The sequence below is a fragment of the Mus caroli genome, chromosome 3 (genome assembly GCF_900094665.2).
Source record: "Mus caroli chromosome 3, CAROLI_EIJ_v1.1, whole genome shotgun sequence".
NCBI lineage: Eukaryota > Metazoa > Chordata > Mammalia > Rodentia > Muridae > Mus > Mus caroli.
In genome coordinates, this window is record NC_034572.1 from 48,327,142 (window position 1) to 48,348,961 (window position 21,820).

The 21,820-nt window shown below is 46.7% G+C and overlaps 1 protein-coding gene across 1 annotated transcript in view; it reads left to right on the forward strand.

Annotated features, from left to right (window-relative positions):
* The first annotated feature begins 6,004 nt into the window (after positions 1 to 6,004).
* Smad9 (SMAD family member 9) overlaps positions 6,005 to 21,820 on the forward strand; it is a 43,469-nt gene continuing 27,653 nt past the window's right edge. Inside the window, exon 1 of the mRNA XM_021158391.2 lies at positions 6,005 to 6,115. The gene's annotated coding sequence lies outside the window, so the exon portion shown is untranslated. The remainder of the gene's footprint in view (positions 6,116 to 21,820) is intronic.

Consider the following 21,820-nt stretch of genomic DNA (forward strand, 5'->3'; position numbering starts at 1 on the left):
TGCTCAAGGTGTCCTCTTCCTTGCTGTTCTGCTCGTCTCCTACCTTTTCCTGTGTACGCTGTGGCCCCACAGCCTTCCCATTGGGATATCTTCTCTGTGAAAGTCTGTTTGCTCTTCATCTCTTTTCCTTTCCTTTTCATTGCTGGCATCAAACCTTCTTGGCAACCCAGACAAGACTATTCCTAAACTGTATCTCAACCACGGGAAACCCTGTATCCAAAAAGTAGTTTCTAAGGAATGATAGGTATATTTACTTAATACCAGAATTTGAGATACTGCAAAGACCAGTAAAATTATAACACATAGTGAAACAGAATTAAATTATTTCTGACGTCATACAGAAACTAAGAACAGTTTAGGTCCAGGCATGGTGACACACAACTTTAAATCCCAGCACTGGGGAGACAGAGGCATGTGGATATCTGGGTTTAAGGTCAATCTGGTTCGCAGGCAAGGATCCAGGACAGCCAAGCTTAGGCAATGAAGGAAACCATGAAAAACAGAAAGCTGGTGAGGATGTAATTGAACAAGGGGGCCATGTTCCAGCCCCAGCAAGCAGCAGAACTTGGTAGCTTCAGCATGTGGTTCTGATCTTAAAGTCAAGAATAGAAGAAAGGGATTATGGAATCCCCCTCTGTGACTAAAGAAACCTACTGAGGCCAGGTGTGTGGCGGATGGCCCTACATGGAGGCCCAGAGAAGCCATTATAAGAAACTGAAGGTGAAGCCTGGATTGCCCTGGAGATCCAGGAGTTAGAGATACCAGAGCCATGGGATTTCTGCTGAGGAGAGCTGCTAACGGATGAGAAAGAAGGGTGTTGCAGTCAACAAAGCTGAAAGGAGTTGGAGATCTGAAGATCGTGTTGACATCAGACATGGGGATGCAGAGTTTGTCGTTGTTGGCCCAGCTGATTCTTGGTCTTGCCTTGGTTCAGTATTTCCTCAGTATGCTCTCTTCCCTATATGTTCTGGAACCATAATGTATATCCTGTGCCATTGTATGTTGGAAGTATGTGATCTATTTTTGATTTTGATATTATAGGAGGTTACAGTTAAGAGACGGTATGAACTTCAGAAGAGACTTTGGACTTTTAAGTATTGTTGAGACTGTGATAGACTATGGGAACTTTTGAAGTTGAACTAAAAGTATTTTGCATTATGTTATTTATGCCTACAAGCCCATGTGGTCCAGGAAATGGAATGTGGTGGTTTGAATAGGCTTGGCCCCCATGGACGCATGTGTTTGAATGCTTGGCCCACAGGGAGTGACACTATGAGGAGGTGTGACCTTGTTGGAGTAGGTGTGGTCTTGTTGGAGGAAGTGTGCCACTGTGGAAGTGGGCTTTGAGGTCTCCTATGCTCAAGCTATGCCCAGTGTGGAGCATGTCTCCTGCTACCTTCAGATCAAGATGTAGAATTCTCAGCTCCTTCTCCAGCACCATGTCTGTCTGTGTGCTGCCATGACAATAATGAGCTAAGCATTTGAACTGTAAGCCAGCCCCAATACAGTGTTTCTTTTGTAAGAAGAGTTGCTGTGGTCATGGTGTCTCTTCACAGCAATAAAACCCTAAGATACCACCTATCCTCCAGAGATGAAAAATAGGAAGTCTTGTTCTGTAAGTTTTCTCTGGCATTGCGCTGGTAGGGGCACAGCCTCAGCGGGCTCACACATGGCACCCTCAGCCTTCTCTCTGGCATTAGGGCTGGGGCTCTGTGTATGACTCGTGGAGGGTTTGAGAGCATATGTGGCCCAGTTCACACACAGAGGTTAGAGGACAACTCTGGAGTGGGTTCTAGGGATGACAATCATGTGTCAATTCTGTGCAAGGGCTTTTCCCAGTAGAGCCATCTTTACATACAATTCACACCTGGGGTCACATTTTGTTCACACACTTTACAGTTCCATGTGAACTCTGGCAGCGCCAGGAGGCATGCTGCTTTCTTGCCTGAGGTCTGGACTCAGGCTGATTGGGATTTGAACTGTGTGCCAGGTGCTTTGTGTCCCAGGATCTTCAGCTGTGAGACACAACTAGTAACCTTACCTTTTTTTTGTTTTTTGTTTTTTGGTTTTTTTCGAGACAGGGTTTCTCTGTATAGCCCTGGCTGTCCTGGAACTCATTCTGTAGACCAGAAATCCGCCTGCCTCTGCCTTCCAAGTGCTGGGATTAAAGGCATGTGCCACCACACCAGGCCCTAACCTTACCTTTCGAGACGTGCGGATGGAAGCAGGGAGTGCCTGTGTGGCACTTGGCAAGTTCTGGGTCAGGAGGCTTGCATGGTAGACCCTCGTCTGCCCTTCATTGGTAAATCAAGACCATCTACTCTTTGCTCATGTCAGTCCCTTCCTGTTTCTCTGAAGTGAGCGAGCTCCCACACATTTCTTTACCCTATGTATGCAACTAGTTTGAAAGATGAGGTTTTTACTCTCAAAACTCCAGTAGGTTCTATATACCGGAGGCATTCTGGATAGTCTTTACAAGGGACATTGTGCCACCAGGCCAGCCCCTACAGGGCTGTACCCTTAGAGATGGGGAGGGGACAGGATGTAGACTTGCATGCTTCTCAAGGTCCCTGAGATGTCATCTCTGTCACATCTTCCCCATGTCCTCTCCCCTCTGTGACACCTCTGGTTGTTGCTGGTCTTGAAGGATATGCGTTTCTACTATCAGATAGAGCTCACACGGATCAGTGCTCTGTGTCCACATAGTCTAGGTACCAGGTGCTCAGGGAAGTTAGCAATACTAGTTATGAAGCAAATGATGACTTTGAAGTAAAGTTCTGGGGAAGGCAGGAAAGGCATAGAATTAGGACCGTTACAGATGAAATGCAAGGGGGAGTTTATTTGCTCTGGTTTGACTCTGAAATGTCCCTATAGCCTCACACTCAAACACCTGGTCTCTAGCAGGTCGCCCAGTTTTGGGTGGTGCCAGTCAGGTTTGCTTTATTATTGTTTTTATCAACTTGACACAAGCTAGGGTCACCTGGGAAGAGAGAACCTCAGTTGACACAATGCTTGCATTAGATTGATCAGCTGGCAAGTCCATGGGGTATTTTCTTAGTTTATGATTGATGTGGGAGGGCCCAGATCACAGTGGGTGGTGCCACGTCTAGGCAGGTAGTCCTCTTGGGTTATAGAGAAAGCAGGCTGAGCATGCCAAGGGGAGTGAGCCAGTAAGCAACCTTCCTCCATGGCTTCTGCTTCCGATCTTGCTCCAAGTTCCTCCCTGACTGCCCTGCACAGTGGACTATAAACTGTGAGATGAAATAAACCGGTTCATCCTCAGGTTGGGCCGGGTCTGTTTTATCACAGCAGTAGTGAGTACCTAGGAATGGGATGGAGTTGTCAGATGTACAGAGGGGCTGAGCATTCTAGGCCATCCATCTTCCTGCCAGAGCAGTGAAACTAGCTGCCTCCTCCTCCGGCTGCACAGCTCCAAGCTGCTCCACTGCTCCATTCAGCACAGTGCTTTTCCATCATGATGGATGGCGCCCTCTCAGATCAAGAGCAGGAATAAGTCTTTCCTCCCTGACACCACTGCTCTTGCATTTTTGGTCACTGTGTAGAAGTGATGCAAAGAAGTGGCAGGAGGGTTGAGCGATGGCTCAGTGGTTAAGAGCATGGACTGCTCTTCCAGAGGTCCTGAGTTCAATTCCTAGCAACCACATGGTGGTTCACAACCATCTGTAATAGGGATCCGATGTCCTCTTCTAGTGTGTTTGAGGACAGAAGAAGAAGAAGAAGAAGAAGAAGAAGAAGAAGAAGAAGAAGAAGAAGAAGAAGAAGAAGAAGAAGAAGAAGAAGAAGAAGAAGAAGAAGACGTGGTGGCAGGAGGGGGTGGGCTGGGTACAGTTACAGCTGTGAGCAGAACCACTCCAAAGCTGGACCAGCTACGACTTACAAGAGATGTATGCAAAGTGGAGGAGGGTAGACATCAACTGATGACCGTGCTGAGTGTGAGTAAGCTTTCTGTCACTGTGACAACTGAAGCAGAGCAAAAGCTTGTTTCCACTCTGAGGTTTGGCTCTGATTGGGCCCATGGTGGGATTGTGTGTCAAAGGAAGATGAGGTCACTTCATGGCCATCCAGAGAAGGAGCCAGGGTACTTATATCCCCTTCAGTTTTATGTTGCCAGTAAGTGAAACGTCTCTAACAAACCACTTCCCAACAGTGCCACACATTGGAGCCCAGGCAGGGGTTTCATACACAGATTTGCAGGGTACTTCGGAGCCCAGCTGTAGCACTGTGCATCTAACAGATGTGGGCAGAAGTAGGAACAGCAAGGATGCTCACAGTCTTCCCAATTGGTATATTCTCCCAGAAAATTTTAGCTGTGTGTGTGTTTTTTTTTTTTTTCAGGTCCCTAACCAAATTTATAAGGGAATTACCACCTCATCACAACTGCTGACAGTCTGGTTTCCTGTACATTTCTGTAACACAGTGCTGTGGTGGAAGAGAATTATGTTTCTACACTTGATCTTAGCCAAAAGGCCGAGAAGCGATGAGAATTATGTTTCTATTAAATGATCAAAAAAAAAAAAAAAGCAGAAGAAGATAGATTAGAGAGGAGAATTTTTATAACCAGGGCAGTCAAAAGAATCCATCAGCGTGAGTGTTCTTCTACAGGGCTGGTGTTTGCCCTTTCTTAAATCCCACCAGGTCTTACTGTTTTATCTCCCTAACCCTTTAGGGAGTAAAGTCCAGAAAGGGCAGAGGACACACAAAGGCCCGCCCCACCCCTACCCCTTCCTACATGTCTCTTGACTTCTGTGAACTCACAGCCTCCATTTCGGAAGCTTGAGCCTGCTTAGCAGAGGTCTTCCAACAGTTTGTGCTTCCACGGAAGGAGGAACCTGATTGGATCACTTCTTTCTTTAATATCATTTCTGGGAGGAAGGGGTGGAATCCCTGAGCTGCGAGGTATCGATTCAGAGAACATAATTAGTTTACTTGCCTCTAAGTATATACACAAAGCACAGCCCTCTTTCAGCCCATGGCTTGGAACGTTCCACCACCACCGGACAGTATTTCTTCTGGGGTTTCTTCCTCTTCAGGTCAATCAGAAACCTATCATAGCTCCGTTACAGCAGGGTAGATGAGCCAGGTGTAGAAAGACACTTTCGATTTGAAGTTAAAGAGGCATTTAAACTTCTGCGATCTGTTTTTACAAGCAAGGCCCTCCTAGGCTACACTTGGATGATGATGCAAAACTACCCATGTTCCAGAAAGCGGAGGTTTGGGGATTAGGAAAAGAAGTTCAACTGAAGGACCTTCGTTTACATTTCAAAGGTGCCTTGGCCTCTTAGAGGACGTTTGTGTTCTGGGGCTGACTGAGGTGGCCCTGTACCATCCTCTTCCTCTTGGAAGACCTATAAGGAGGTTTGGTGAGGGATCAAAGGCCTTCGGCATACCGGTGCCACTTTCCAAGTGGCTTTTCAGAGGCAGGCAACCTAGGAGATAGCCAGGCCACTGGGCAGGAAGGTTCCTCATGTCCATGATGTACATCATAAGTAGATTAGGTAGCATGTATTCTACGCTGGATAAGAAATCACAACCTACATATTACAGAACTGGTTTGAAACTGCTTGCCACTCAACTCGTTTAGATGTTCTTGGGCTGATGCCAGGGCCAGTCATGCCTCAGAGGAACAGACAGCCAGTAAGCCTGGCCTCCAGGGACCAGGACTCTGCGGTTCAGGAGACAGGCATGGTTGGTGGTCCTGTCTGCCTCTCCTGGAGCAAGGGGAGGGGAGGACAACCGCCCCCCTCCCTCTGCTGCCTGCAGTCTGTCCAGGTGGGAAGGACATTTTCTGGGGATGACCCGGAGACTCCTCTGTCCCTGAAGGCTCTCTGCAGGCATGATGTGCAGGGCGGGCGGGTGCGCGGCGGGGCGGGGAGCGTGGCGCGGCCAGGGCTCTTGGCCCCTCCTGGCTGGGGCTGCGCGCACGGCCGCCTGGCGCCCTTCCAGCGCGGCGCACTCACGCGGGCGGCCGAGGAGGAGGCTCCAGCCTGACTGACGCCTCTGGAGCCGCTGTCTCGGTCCCGCCGCCGCCCGGCCGACCCTGCAGCTACCGCGCAACCGGAGTGCGCGGGGGGCACGCGTGGCACCTCGCGGACAGGTAAGCGCTGCCATGCCGCGGGCGTGGGCACTCGGGAGGCCCCTGAGGTCCCCAGGCGTGGGACTTGGTTCTTCGTGGAGAACCTGGGTGGTGTCTGTAGTGTGCGAGGGCTCCGCGGCATCCCAGCACCTGGGACCTATGGCGCGACGCGTGGCTCGGGTCGTGGGCAGGGATGCGGGATGCGCGTGGGCCGAGTGCAGAAGGATGCACACTATCCTGTACCCAGGGACAGGCGCCCTGGAGCTCAGCTCCGGGAAGTAGTCCTTTGCTGCAGAGCATGACAGTAGAGAGGCTAGTGTGAGTGCGTGTAAGGTAGTTATTGTGACTCTGGGGGAGATTTTAAAACTCCAGGGCACCCTTGGCTACGAAGGCTTATTTCATACTCATGTCATTTTTTTTTCCTTCTCTGCTTACCTTTGAGGCACACACAGTGAGAAAGAGAAGAAAAAAAGTTAGGAATGTTGAGTGTCTGTAGCTGTTGGGTTGTGTTTGTCTTCTCCTGGGCCTACCATTGGGTGCCAGCGCTGCGCAGACAGGAGGGGGCGAGGTGGGGACAGATGCAGGCGACTGACTGACGCCGGCCTTGTGGGAGGCGTGTGGGGAACCTTCTTATGGGTGGCTAATCGCTGCACTTCTTACTCCCTCCCCTCTCTCCCTCTCTCTACCATGGTAATTGAAAATGATAGTTTTGAGATCCTCCGTTAGAGTTAGCGTACCTCTGGACTGGAACTGGTCCTCCTGAGAAATAACCTACAAATGAAGTGGATCTCCTTTTGGAAGCAAATTGTATGTAATTCGGTCAAATGCACAGCCACAGAACACTAGGGATCATTTTTACTTTTATGACCGTTCGGTGGCTTGCTGACGACGTTCTGTAAAAATGTAATTAGCAACGGGAGTGAAGAATAACGGTAGTCTTCGGCCCTTTAAATCATGCCGCTTCCTAGGCCACTCCTCGGGAGGATTTGTGGTTGTGAAATGTGCTAGCATGCCTGTCAATGAGAAGGAATGCCTTCGGATGTTTACACTTAAAAAACTATTCATCTATATTTAAAAAAGGAAATAGAAATTCAGCCCTAGGACACTCTCTAGCAAACGACCAGGATTCAATGCCCTGCCTTTAGAAAGCCAGGAACATGATTTTAGATCTGTGGTTGGTTATCCAAGGACATCGCAGTTAAGAAACCGGTGTGGTAGTTTATAAATAAGGAACCTTTAAAATATGCTAAGATTATCAAAGGGTCAAGTATTTCTGAAAACAGACTCCTTGGTGACAAGGCAGCTTCCTGCAAGCCAGCCTTTTCTGGGTCTGTCCTGACACTGAGGCCCCCCACTTTTATGCTTGAGTGATTGGCTTTGTCAGGGTGCTCCCCTCTTCTCCCCTCACCCCCCTACCCCCTCCCAGTTTGAGCTATGCTTTGGAGAATGTTTGCCTAGTCTGGTTCCAGCAAGCTCACTTACCAGTGGAGTTGTCTAAAAATCAGAGACAAATTAAAGTTAACCTTAGCACTTGTCAAGTCTTTTAAAGTCAGCATGAGACACTTGGTGTTTTCTTTATCAAATATTTCTTTTGCTTTTACTGACATATTCCCCAGCTAATGAGCAAATCAGAAAAGATTCACTGGTATCAGCTTCTGTGTCTCTGATACCCTAAGATGTAGGAAGAAAAAGAAGATTTCTATTATAGGAAACTTCACCACAGATATCTAAGCATTGAATAAACGGTAAATTTGTGTATCTTTTCTGGCCATGTGGCCAAATTGGAGGAGGAAAAAAAAAAAACAAAGAAATTATTCTTTCGTATGAATAAAAGAATTCAATATCAGTTTTACAAATAATTGGATTCTGATGGGGGAGAGTGCAACGTTCTTTGCCGAGGTGGAGAGAGATGGTCACTGGCGCATGAAGGCAGCTGATTCTATCTGACCTTCCCTCCCTAGTACAAGAAAACAATTTCATCATCTTGCTTTAATATGATCTAAATCATACTTGCCCAGGGTGGGAAGGTCAGAGTTACGATATAAATATTCTTGGGTTTTATTTTTTTTGAAACATGGCATTAAATCCCAATGTTTTGACAGAGCTTAGCGTAGACTTCTGTTTATTCTTGTGCGTACGGAGGAATCCAGAAATGGGTATCCAGAATAAACCAGCAAACTGGGTGTAGGTTGAAAGCACGGATCTCCTCAAATTGTTGTAATTCTGGGCCATTGGGTTTTTATTCCCTTTATTACCGTTGTTAGTGATTTGGAAAGTTGCCTAAATTTTATTTCGATGCTGTGAGCAGACAGGAGGGTGTTGTGTTAACCTGAGGGGTGTTTGTGTAAGAACAGGGACATAGAAAAATAAACAAATATTCCCTGGCAATCAACTAACCTTTAAAAGCAAATATTTCAGTATGTCTGTGCCAACTAAAGTATTTAGGATTTTAAGAGTAATGTCAGCATTAGATGTTATCAGGACCATGCAAACTGGGTTTTCCTCTTCATGTGTCTTCACCCTGCTAGCACCCAGCCTAGGTCCCCTGGTCTGCCTCACACAGGGTGTCCCTGGCCAGGCTTATTTTCCCATGCCTTCCATTGGGGTTACAAGAGTGAATTACAGCTTCCCACGCAAACCCAGACTCTCCTCTTATCGGCCTATTTCCTCGAACCCAGGCTCAGTCTCAGAATGCCTTGCCCTCTGGCCTCACCTCCCATCAGATCCCTGTATTTGCTGGACACCTCCTCATTTTGTAGACTCTGCCCAAGTGCTACAGTCACGGTCACGGACTTTTCTCAGACAACCTTAGTGGTTGGTATGTCCTCCGAGCCTGTGTTGCTTTGCACAACGTGCTCACCTATTTCTTCCTCTCAGGGGCTCCTTACATGGTCAGGAGGGAACTAAGCTTCGTCTCCTCTTTCTTATTTCCTCCTTTACTGTTAACTGCAGTGCTTGGCTCAGGACTTAGTCAATAAATATTAATTAAATGAAAAACTCTCTTTATTGAACCCGGGTCCCTTCTGAAATAAAATCTATAAAAGCACTTCACCCACAGACTAGGTCTTAAAAGCCCATCCTTCAAAGTCACTGTGCAGGTGAGCCGAAGCCTTGTGAAGAAGTGGGGAGCTGATGTCAGCCCACATCCTGAGCTTAAGCCACCCCTGTGGGCCTCCCCCCCCCCCCCGAACACTGCGGCTGAGCAGTTCGGTCAGAAAAGTTCAGTGACAACTGTTATTGCAATAGAAATTTTCCATATTAGATTCACTATATAGACAATGCAAGCTTTTTAGGGAAAAAAAATCCAGATTTTAATACAATATAGCCACCACAATAAAACTCTAATTTGATTTTAACAAGAGAATTGTTGACACAGTCCGCTGGTTTCCCCCCTCAAAATTGACAATGCATGTATGTGTGTGTGTTCGAACTCCTGATTTGAGCTTTTACTTGGTTAGAGCTGGGTGCTCAGGGATCCTTAATGTGCATCAAGGGCTGTTCACTGATCTAAGATGGAGTTAGTGCATGGCAGGGTGAAAACTAGAACCTGGGTAAATATCAGGCCTAGAAGATCCATTTGATGGTAACTTTTTTATTGGGAAGCTCTCATTAACTCCCAGTCAACTTCCTAAGAATCAGGGATGCTGCATTTAAAAAGTTAAATCCAGTTTGGTTTAAAAACATCGCGCAGGAACATTAAGAGATGAACTATGCATGTGCACGGGGCAAGACTGCAGCCCTTCAGAGGCCGTCGTGCTAAAAGCTGTCTGGCTTTCCGGCCCTTCTTCTGAAGCCCATATTGAAGTTAAAGGGAGCAAGTGTAACCCGTGGGATGAATGTCAAGGAGACTTACATAGCTCTGCGGTTTTTCTAATCAATGTTTGAGTTGCCTTAAAAAATACTAAATGTGAAATCCTCTCTCTCTGCCCTTCTGTTTGCCTCTGCTCTCGAGTATCCAATCCCTTTGTTTATTTCCTTTCACTTCTTTCTCTGTCTGCCTCTTTCTCTGCCTCTCTTTCTGCTTTCTCTTTCTGCCTGTCTTTGTTTTTGTCTCTCTGCCCTCTCCTTCCCTCCCTCCCTTCCTCCCCATTCCCTCTCCCATCCCTCCCTCCCCCTCCCCTCCCCCTCTCTCTTAGTTATTTGAGCATCTCATACATGTTATTAGATCGTACTCATCCCTCCTCCAGCTCCTCTCAGAGTCACCCTCACATCTCTACCTGCCCAGATTCATGTTATCTTTGTTGTTTTTTTGTTCTTTGTTTTTGTGTTTTGTTTTGTTGGTTTTTCGAGACAGGGTTTTTCTGTATAGCCCTGGCTGTCCTGGAACTCACTTTGTAGACCAGGCTGGCCTCGAACTCAGAAATCCACCTGCCTCTGCCTCCTGAGTGCTGGGATTAAAGGTGTGCGCCACCATGCCCCGCTTTTGTTGCTATTTTTAACCTATCATATCCAGTTTGTGCTGCCGAATACTCTTGGAATTGTGGCCTTCTGCTGGAGTGGGCTGAGCTATAGAAGGCCGCACCTATGAAGAAAACTGACTGGCCTTCTCCTGAAGACTGGGGTGGAACTCCATGCCCAGTGACCACCTCTCTTCTCCATGTTGGAATTTTTTTTTTTTTAAGGTAGGGTTTGCTATGTATCACAGGCTGGCCTCACATTTAAAGTGATCCTCCTGCCTCAGCCTCTCAAGTGTGGGATTACAGTCACGTGCCACCAGGTACAACTGAAATTCGGTTAATATCCGACAATTTATAAGATTGTAAGTTACAGTGATTGTTTGCACAAGGTTTGGAGATGGTGGGTATGTACACACTCAACAAGCACTTCAACGCCCTGACTCAGGGGGGCCTTCTAGACAGAGCAGGTGCTGGGTCCACAGACCCAGCCTTCCTCTGTAGCCTGTGTCCCTCTGCAGGGCCTGAGCCTTTCACTGCTATCCCTCAGAAGCCCGGGTGGGGTGAGTGTGCGTGTGTTCTAGGCCCCATTGAATGTGCAGATCTTTCTCAAGGCACGCTTGAGGAGTGTTCAGCCCAAGCAGTGTCTTCTTAAACTTTCGGAGCTGAAATTGCTGACCTTGGCAATACCATCTTTCAGGAAAAAAAAAATGATGACAAACCTAGGAAAGGACGCAAAGAGCCTACCTATTTTCTGCTTTGTGGTAGAACAGTTGACCTCGCTTATCGTTCATGCTTCATTATTGATTAATGGGTTCATCTTTTGGTTTTCTGATAATCAGGGAGGACGGAGCTGGTGTTTGGGAGGAGCAGGGGAAAGGTCAGGCCACTTTAAAGCCAGCACATTAGTGCTAGGGGGTCAGCGTGAGGCAGGAGAGTGCTATAGAAAGTGGACTGAGAGATGTCCCTGGGAGGCAGTGTCTATTTGACCCGGCATTAGCAGAGTACAAGGTCCCTAAGGCACATGACTAGCCGAGGAAATACCTTAAGAGCCATCTTCTCTGTGGGAGAAGGAATTTGCTTTTATTTGCAAATGAGTTATCTAACATATGTGTAAAACCACCCGGGACCAGAGGCTACTTCAGAGTGATGATTGACAGAGGAAGGAGAGACTTGTGAAGCCAAAACTAGTGGCAGTGAACAAGGACAGAGAGAGAATGTGCCCTGTGGAAAAGATTTCAGGGCCCCCCCCTCCTGCCCTTCTCTGTTTCCTAGGGGTAGCAGAGCTTCCTCCTCAGGAGTGTGAGTTGGATCTGAAGTTGGCCATATGGGAAGCTCTGTGTACATGAACACTTCCTTCCCTCTGGCTTATTGACTAATTATGTGTTTGTACAAATGGACCATCAGGTGCTGGCTGTGTTTGCAAACCATGGCAGCTGGCGGACTGATGTCACTTCAGAGATGTGGCATTCCCTTTGCCTTCCATTGTGATTCCCTCCCAACCGCTGGCAAGAGATTTTGTGTAAACGGGTTCTGGTTCTTTGAAATATTGTGTTGATTTTTAAACGTGAGGTGATTGTAGATGCAGCGTCAGAGTGTAAGCATGAGGGGTGGGGGTTGGCGCTTTTCCTTCCTTTCCACCTTTCTTTTATACCCTACAACCACTGTGTCTGAATTGCTTATGAGGCTCCAAACCAGGCTGTGTGTGTGTGTGTGTTGGGCGGGGAGGGATACTCCACAAAATAAGAAACAACATAAAAAATAATACCCTGGACTCTACAGACAAGTTCACAGAGAGCGAAGGAGATCAGAAAAGCAGATATTGGGTAGCATCCCAGAGAAGCTGTGGACCCAGGCTGAGGACCCATCCCAATGCAGGACCTGGGCTGCCCTTCTACTCTCAGCCTTGGTCAGAAAAAAAATTTTTTTAAAGTTTCCCCCCCCCTCCCCCCAGGAGGCAGCAGTCAGTGTAGAGATGCATGCGTTGTCAAAGTGCTGAGGATGAGAGATTGAGCAGGGCATCTGTAGTTGACCCCCTGCGCTCCCCCAGCAAGGCCCAGGGAACATCATGGAAGTGTAAGATCATAGGATGGGGCAGAGGGCTGTGAAGGGCTTGTTTTCTGGACACAGCGTGGCTATCAGACTGCAGCTCACAGTGTCTGGGCTTTAATGCACAAGGTCAAGCCCACTGAAATAGATGGGATAGATGATCTCTGAGCCCTCACCCCTCATTAAAGAGCAGAGGGAAGGGCAAGCATTCATTTTTGAGAGTATGGCTACTGATAGGGATTCCCACCCTCCAGTGATGGCCCCACCTCCATGCACACATGGCCAGTACTAGCATGATCAAGTCGGGTATTAAAGAAAAACAGAGATGAAGTTAGAAGGGAGGTATATTAGAAGGTTATGGGGATGTTGGGTGGGGGAGGTGGGGGGCATATGTGATCATATTCCTTTGTCTGTGTGAGAGAGACAGCTCAGTAGTTAAGAGCTCTGGCTGCTCTTGCAGAGGACCTAGGTTCGATTCCCAGCACCCATTTGGCGGCTCACAACTGTCTGTTATCCCAGTTTCAGGGGATAGGATGCCCTCTTCTGGTTTCTGAGGGCATCACATGAGTGTGGTGCTCAGATATACATGCAAGGCACACACACTCATGCCCATAAAGTAAAGATAAATAAATATACCAAAATATTAGCCGGACAGACACCTTTAATCCCAGCACTCAGGAGTCAGAGGCAGGTGGATCTCTGAGAGTCCGAGGCCAGCCTGGTCTACAGTGCCAGTTCCAGAACAGCCAGGGCTACACAGAGAAACCCTGTCTCAAAAAACCCATTGGTGTTTCGTGGTTGGCCTCCTTGGGAGGACTGAAAGCTCATGGAGACTAGAAACTGCATCTCATCATGAGCCACTCAGCCCTAGCATAGGCCCAGGGCATCCTTGGTTGTACATGTTTAGTTTCTGCCCTCACCTGCTTTCCTTATAGCTTGGGAGTGGGAATGGGGACGCTGTGGGCTATAGTGAAGAGAAGAGCACAGGGATTCAGAATTATTCCTTAGATAAGGAAGAACTATTTAGTTTTAACGTGTGGCCAAAAGACAACTTTCAGAGGGTGGGGATAGGAAGGTGGTGTTAAAGAGAGACAAGAAAGACAGTCTGAGATGCTGTCATGCTTCTAACGGCCACTAAGGCATCATCACTTCTGACCTTCCCTGGACAGCAACCAAGACATGGTTTACTAGGGAGCTGTTTGTTTGAGACAACATGTCACTATGATGCCAGGCTGCTCATCTTCCTCCTTCAGCCTCCCAAGGGCTGGAATTAGAGGCACATGCACTTGAGTTATTAGTGGTTCCTCCTCTCCCCCGGCAGCCAGGAACTCAGCCAGCCTCAACACACACACACACACACACACACCTGTTTAAAAATGTTGAAATATTATTTATAGCCATTTAAGACTTTCCAGGGATTCACATTTAAGTTAGTATTCTGTAGAAGACCATTTAAAGCAGGTGTCTTAGTTAGGGTTTTACTGCTGTGAATAGACACCATGACCAAGGCAAGTCTTATAAGGACAATATTTAATTGGGGCTGGCTTACAGGTTCAGAGGTTCAGCCCATTATCATCAAGGCTCCTGGCAGCATCCAGGCAGGCAGGAGGAGCTGAGCTACAACTTCATCTGGAGGCTGCTAGCAGAATACTGGCTTCCAGGCAGCTAGGATAAGTGTCTTAAAGCTTACGCCCACAGTGACACACCTACTCCAAAAAGGCCAGACCTACTCCAATAGGGCCACTTCCAGGGCCAAGCATGTAAAAACCATCACAACAGGTAAACTATTAAATGGCCCAGATGTAGTTGAACATGTTGTGTAAGTCTGCCTTTGAAAGGCATTATATGACACTAGCAAAGCAGCGAGTTTTAGACCAGAGGGTGGACCGATCACATGACATTGAATAAAGCAACAGTTTCTGACATTGATAAAACTGCACTTGGCCCTTGACTCACTCTCCATTTCTCTATGGTGTCTGTGTGCCTGGTGGCATGGTTAATGGCTTTGGGGAGACTCTCAGCTTTTAACAAATACAGGGATGAGGATGCCCGTTTGCGGGAACTCGGTGTGCAGGACAGATGCTTGCTGCTGCTGCTGCTGCTGCTGCTGCTGCGGTGCTTGGAGGCCCCTGGGTAGGGTTTCCAAGCAGTCCGCTTCCTGAAGGAGGAACGGAGGGAGCTGGAAACACAGGTAAGGTCAGAAGGTGACGAGCTTTAGAAGCTCAAAATATGAGCACATGCACACACCCGCCTCACTCTGTTAACATGAAAATACGTAAACTACGTAGAGTGAACATTGAGGGGTGGCGATCAGTGCGCATGCAGTACTTTTAATCCCAACCTACAGACATACAATGGTGATCCCGTAGTGTTGGACGGCACAGCAACGTGTCACGTGGGCTGTAGTCACATGGTTTGTAACTGGCTCTGCTGTGGGCTAGGAAGAAAGCTGGCTAAGGTATCCAAACGGGAGGAGACTACGAGAGCAGTCGCCCGGGGCATCGGGATTTGGTGCCCATCGGAATGTGGGGTTGAGGAGAAGAAGACAAGCTGCTTTTCACAGTGGCTAAGAGCTGGCCCATGCTTTCCAGTCCAGCATCTGGTAAGAGCAGCCAAGCAGGAGCGGCCGCTCAGCAGCTCAGCAGCGGGCTTCTCACTTTGGTGTCTGCAAGAGAGTCGGCTGGCTGGAAAGCTGGGATGTCACCTAACAACTTTCTTAAACTGGGCCCTAATGAAATAATTCCTATCTATTGTGTTAACCGTTCTTGCTTCAGCCATGATATATTTCTGAGGTGGATTTCATTTGTTTTGTTTGGGTTGTTGTTGTTTTTGTTGTTGTTTTACTACTACCGTGAGGCAAGCCAACAGGTCTCAGGGGATACAGCATCCTCTTTTGGCCTCGGAAGGCACTGGATACAGGTGGTGCGTATACACACATGCAGGCAAAACACCCATGCACCTGAAAATAGAAATAAATAAAAAATTTAAAGTATATTTTAAATGAGCTTCAAATATTTTAGAATTTAATTGTGTAGTATGATGTAAAGGTGGTTGGACCTGTAATATTTCCACATGGTTAGCTCTCTTGTGCTCCTGTTTCAGGAGGGACGGTATAGTCAGTTTTGAAAGAATGAAGTTCAGATTGTGTGGCGTCTTGGAGGTTGTGAAGTACTAGCGACTGTGACTATCACACTATCAGGCTTCCCCCTCCCCCCAGCGTACTTACAGTTGCCTTAGGAAGGTTTGTAATACGATGTTTTAGTTGGAGAGCATTATTTATTTATTTGTTTATTTATGGTCTTTCTGAGACAGAGTTTCTCTGGGTAACCCTGGGTGTCCTGGAACTCACTTTGGAGACCAGGCTGGCTTCGAACTCAGAAATCCCCCTGCCTCTGCCTCCCAAGTGCTGGGATTAAAGGCATGCTCCACCACTGCCCAGCGGAGAGCATCTTTTAAAACATTTATTTGTTTTATGTACATGACTGTTGGCCTGCGTCACGTGCATGCAGTACCTGGGGAGGCCAGAAGAGGGCACTGGCTTCTCTGGAACTGGAGTTTGGGATGGTTTGAGCAGCCATGTGAGTGCTGGGAATTGAACCCAAGTCTTCTAGAGATCTCTTCCTTCCTCCCTCCCTCCCTCCTTCCCTCCCTCCCTCCCTCCCTCCCCCACCTCAATGCTGGAAGAACTTTTAGAGCTTACATCATAAGACAAACTGATACAGAAAAAAATAAAGCTGAGAGCAGTATTGATTAAGGCTGTGTAAAGTTGCTGTCGGTTGGTTCTGAGGCAGAAAACAGATCTCATTAAAAAATGAGTCTCTCTGGGGTTTAGCCCATCATTCCTCTTTCCCTTAGTGTTGAAGCAAATGTTATTTTTAAAATGGCACTTTGCTCTAAACCCCAAACCTCCGCCATCCGAGGAAATTGATATGTTTATGCGAATCTGCATTTACTGAGAGGAAGGGAACCGACGGGCAGGCAGAGCGCCAGGGCTCACAGGCCCGAGGCCTCCTTCACAGCGCAGCCCGCAGGGATGGCTGTCTAAAAAAATTCGGACTTGATACGTTATTCTACAAGAATTAACATTTATTAAAAACACGTTTAACTCTGGCAGATGGGGGGAAGAGAAAGCCCTTGAAGGATAACAGAGCGCACGGTTTGACACCTGGAATGAAATCTTTATCATGTAAAAATGTGTTTACCTTTTAAAAATTTTTTTTAAATTTTTTATTTTTTTCTGGCTGTTGAGTTTAAGCATTAAGCGTGCTCAGGCAGCGAGTCTGTCACCACTGCTCGAAGAGCTCGCCTCTCAGACTAAAGCTCGCCTCTCAGACTAATGTTCAAAGCCTTTTGAGCAGTGGTCCCCATTACCCCTTCCGGCCCACGCTGGTGCCCTCCATTCTTCGTAAGTACCATCTTTACGACCCTCTGGATATTCCACGCCCGACGAATCCTCATCGTTGATCCTTAGCGTCTGTTTTCCATCGCTAAGCAGTGTTCTCAAGGTTTGCCCACATTGTAGAGCGTGCCTTTCTCTTCCTGTGACTGGAAAATAGACACCTCGGGTGTGTGTGTCACACCTCCGTTTATCCATCCATCGGTTGATAGTTGCTTTCCGCCTCGAAGCCTTTGTGAATCAAACTGCCATGGATACCACACTACTGAGCATTTGGTTTTGATTTGGGGTGCACTCCTTGGATTGTTTGTCTAACTGTACCTGTGTGAACAGCTATGAAATGTGGCCAAGCTGTTTTCCGTCTCCAACCACGGGGCTGACCTCTGAGTCCACTTTCACCTCAGGTGCTCTCTGTTTTGCTGGTTGGTGGCCCTTTTAATATGGTGAAGCCACACCTCTTTGTGTTTTGATTTGGGTCCCCAGTGATGCTGATGTCATGGGCTTGTCACTCTTGTATCTTCCTTGAAGAAGTGAGTATTTAATGCTAGGTGTGATGGGAGTAGGGACCTGCAAAGCTCCAGTTCCCTGAGAGGCTGACGGGTCATTTAAATCTGAGTTTAAACCAGACCTGATCATGCTGGAGAGATGGCATCCAGAAGTCCTGAGTTCAATTCCCAGCAACCACATAGTTCACAACCATATATACTGGGATCTGATGCCCTCTTCTGGTATGCAGGTGTATCTATATATAGATAGAATACTCAGATACATAAAATAAATAAATACATCTTAAAACGAAGAAGACAAGCCTCTAACTCAAGATGAGAAAAGAAGGGAGGAAGAAGAAAAGAAGGAGAACGGAAAGGAGAGAAGTAAGTGTCTAATAGCCCTGGCTGTCCTAAAGCTCACTATGTAGACTGGCCTCAAACTCACATAGTTCAAGTTCCAAGTTCTGGGGATTAAAGGCAGGTGACACTACTCAGCTCCTGGTGTTTTGTTTTTTTGTTTTTGTTGTTATTTGTTTTGTTTGTTTTAAGACAAGTTCTTCTATGTAGTTCATGGAAATCCTTCTGCCTCATCCCCCAGTTATTCTCACCAGAATTATAGGAGTGAAGCAACACAATTTACGCTTCTCACTTTGTAATGGCTTTGTTGTTGTTATTGTTGTTGTCGTTGTTGAGTTATAGGATTTTATTCTTGACGGTGACTCTGTAACAGACATATGAATTGTGCAGAAGATGGTACATTCCAAACAAATTTCAGATATTCCCCCTTTCATGCGTTGTACATATTATACATGTAATCTATATCCTTAATTAAAAGTGTTACTTCTATAGAATTTAATAGCAAGTGTAAATGAAAATTTCAAGTATTTCTCCTAAATGTTCTGCTCCTTACTCTGAACGGTCTTTAGGCAGACTGAGACTAGACTACAAGGTATGTCATGTGCCTCACAGAGCAGGAGGTGGTCGCTGTGGCTTCACACCGGTAAGACAGTGCCTGCTCTTCAGGTGGCAACAGGGACAGACTTTTGGCTTTCAAAGTTCTGGGAACTTTTCTCTGTGAGGATAAATAGCTGTCATCTCCCAAGTCTTTGCCTTTTCTTGGAGCTTCTTCCTCCTCATTTAAAATGACTTAAAGGTGCAAAAATATTTTAAAACAGGCCAATTAGTAGCAAGACTCTTTAAAACCCAGTTTCACTTCTGTTTTTGAAGTATTGACATATTGGATAGTTTTTCTTTTCTTTTCTTTTCTTTTTTTTTGTTTTGTTTTTCGAGATAGGGTTTCTCTGTATAGTCTTGGCTGTCCTGGAACTCACTTTGTAGACCAGGCTGGCCTTGAACTCAGAAATCCTCCTGCCTCTGCCTCCCAAGTGCTGGGATTAAAGGCGTGCGCCACCACCGCCCGGCTTGGGTAGTTTTTCTAAAAGTCCAACTGTAAACACCCAAAATCCAAAATAGTAAAAAATAAGTACAAGACATATTAGATAGGAGACCGTTAGCAGGGATAACGACTTTTAGGAAGAATAAGATCAAATGGAGGAGTGATAGGAATGAGGCTGCTAACTGCTGCTGAGGAGTAATGAGGGCTTCCTCAACTCAACTCTATTGGCATTGAGATCCGGATCACTGGTCAGAGGCCCTCTTCTGCATCACAGGATGGTTAACGGTATCCCTGGCGTCTAACTGACATCTTCCTCCCTTAGCTGTGACAACCAAGATGTCTTCAGATGTTGCCTACTGTCCCCTCGGAGGCCTTAGGAAGCAAGATATGTGTGGTTAGAGGATCTGGGTTCTCAGAGCAGGAGGCAACAATGGTGTTGGGAGGCAGAGGCAGGCAGATTTCTGGGTTCGAGGCCAGCCTGGTCTACAGAGTGAGTTCCAGGACAGCCAGGGCTATACAGAGAAACCCTGTCTCGAAAAACCAAACAACAACAACAACAACAAAGGTGTTAAAACAAAGGGCTCCTCAGGAGAGGATACAGTAGTTAACCCAGCAGTGAATATTGTTGAGTCCCTGTTATATTCTGACACCACAGCTGGTGTCAGCATCACATCAATGATACTACGTCACGTGGCTGACGTCACGTGGCTGAACGATACAGAAGTGAGTAAGTAAATTGCTATCTATGAAAGCTTTGCCATCCGATAAAGAAACGACAAAGAAATAAGTGCACGATACACAACATCTCGGGATGCCGCAGAGGTCCTGATAGGTGAGCTGGCTTGGAAGGATGCGCCTTGCAGTGGGCTCTGCAGACCCTCGTTGACATTTAGTTGTGGAGTGGAAAATCAAGCTTGAAGCAAAACTCTCTAGGCTCTCCTCATCTACGCACTGAGACTCAGTCCCCAGCTGTGCTTGAAGCTGCTGTGATTTCATAGGGCAGTTATACATTTCCCCTAAGGCTTAAGTAGGTCGATTAGTGCCCGGTAATCCCAGAACAATGCAACTTGAGAGACTATTTGTATACTTCGCATATGGTTTGACATCGTCACCCAGGGCTCTGAGGTGCAGAGCAAGCTCTCATCACCACCAGACTCCTGTCAATTTATATTGACGGTGCACTGCGGATTTGGAAAGTTATACAGTAAAAGGCACATTTGCATCCTCTGGTTGACAACTCCTTTATCGACTTCAAGTAGCTCTGCTGTAATGGAACCTAGATGGGACTACATGGCTCAGCTTGTGGAGTGGCAATAGATTGCTTAATCTCACAGCAGCAATATTTGCCGTTGTGGGAAAAAAAAACCCTACATTTATTCAGTGGCAGTTTGCATACAATAATGACAGGTGTCACACTGCCAGAAATATCTACATTCGGAATATTCTGCGTTGAAAAATAAATGCATAAGAATTGCAAGTGAATTTTTTTTACAGTGCATCCCGGGCAGCCGCAGCCATTTCCTAACCCCAGTCTGCCCCCTTGAGCAACAGCAGTGCTCAGTCTGGCTGCTGTCACTGCCTGATTATTTAATTCAACTAAAACTGATGAATGAATGTGTTTACTGAAGACTTTGTTCAGAGGGTGTTTTTTTTTTTCTCTTCTCCCAAACAGCATGCTAATACTTGCGTGTTTTCTGATATAACTGCGCAAGTGTCCTCGCTTGTCAGGAGGATTATTTATATACACTAAAGGCTACGGCCACGCTCAAAGATTAGAAGCAGGCTGGAGTTTCTCGGCTTAGGGGAAACAACGAAGTGCTCTATATTCTGCTTCACTGTGTTGTCTTATTTTATTTAATCGTGTAGATGTGTGTGTTTGTGTGTACGGACAAGGATGTGCAAAGTTGGCCAGAGGTGTCAGATCCCTTGGAGCTGAAGTTACAGGCAGTTGTGACCCGGCTCTTGTGGCTGATGGGAACCATACTCTAGTCCCCTGGGTGGTAGTACTTGCTCTTGACTGCTGAGGATCTCTCCAGCCCCTGATGTACCATATTTGAGTCTTCATGGGGACAGTACAGTTGAGGACTTGCTGCCTACAGGAACAGCATCTGTGGCTTTCTTCCCCTATCACAGGATTTTGAAAGCATCCCTTGGCACTAGAGCCCAAAGCCCCGACTACTGGGCTCTCTGGCCCCTTGAACTCCCTGCCAGCAGGACTTGCTCAATCATGGTATTTTCTTCTACGCTTCTTATAGTTTCACCCTCGTTTTTATCTCAGCTGTGCATGAATTACGTTTCCAGAGCCCCTTCAGTCATCAAAGAGTAAACACCTAATGTTAAACACACCTAGATGCCAAGGTACAAGATTGTCAAAAAAGCCCATGTGCTAATTGAGCTTGTATCACAATAGGAAAAATACAGTAAACATTTTTTAAAAAAATTTTTATTGGGTATTTTCCTCATTTACATTTCCAAGGCTAGCCCAAAAGTCCCCCATACGCTCCCCACCCAACTCCCCTACCCACCCACTCCCACTTCTTGGCCCTGGTGTTCCCCTGTACTGAGGCATATAAATTTTGCACGACCAATGGGCCTCTCTTTCCACTGATGGCCGGCTAGGCCATCTTCTGATACATATGCAGCTAGAGACATGAGCTCCGGGGGGTACTGGTTAGTTCATATTCTTGTTCCACCTATAGGGTTGCAGATCCCTTTAGCTCCTTGGATACTTTCTCTAGCTAAACATTTTTTTTAAAGAAAAAGATTATAACATGACCTTGAAAACTAACACAGAACACTCATAATATTCCAATTTTAAAACCTAATGTGAATTTACAATAGTCAAAATAATGTGGTGTTGGCCTAGGGACTGACAGAGACCAAAGAAGTGCAATTGAAAGTTCAAAGGTGCTGGAGAGATGGCTCAGTGGTTAAGAGCACTGACTGCTCTTCCAAAGGTCCTGAGTTCAAATCCCAGCAACCACATGGTGGCTCACAACCATC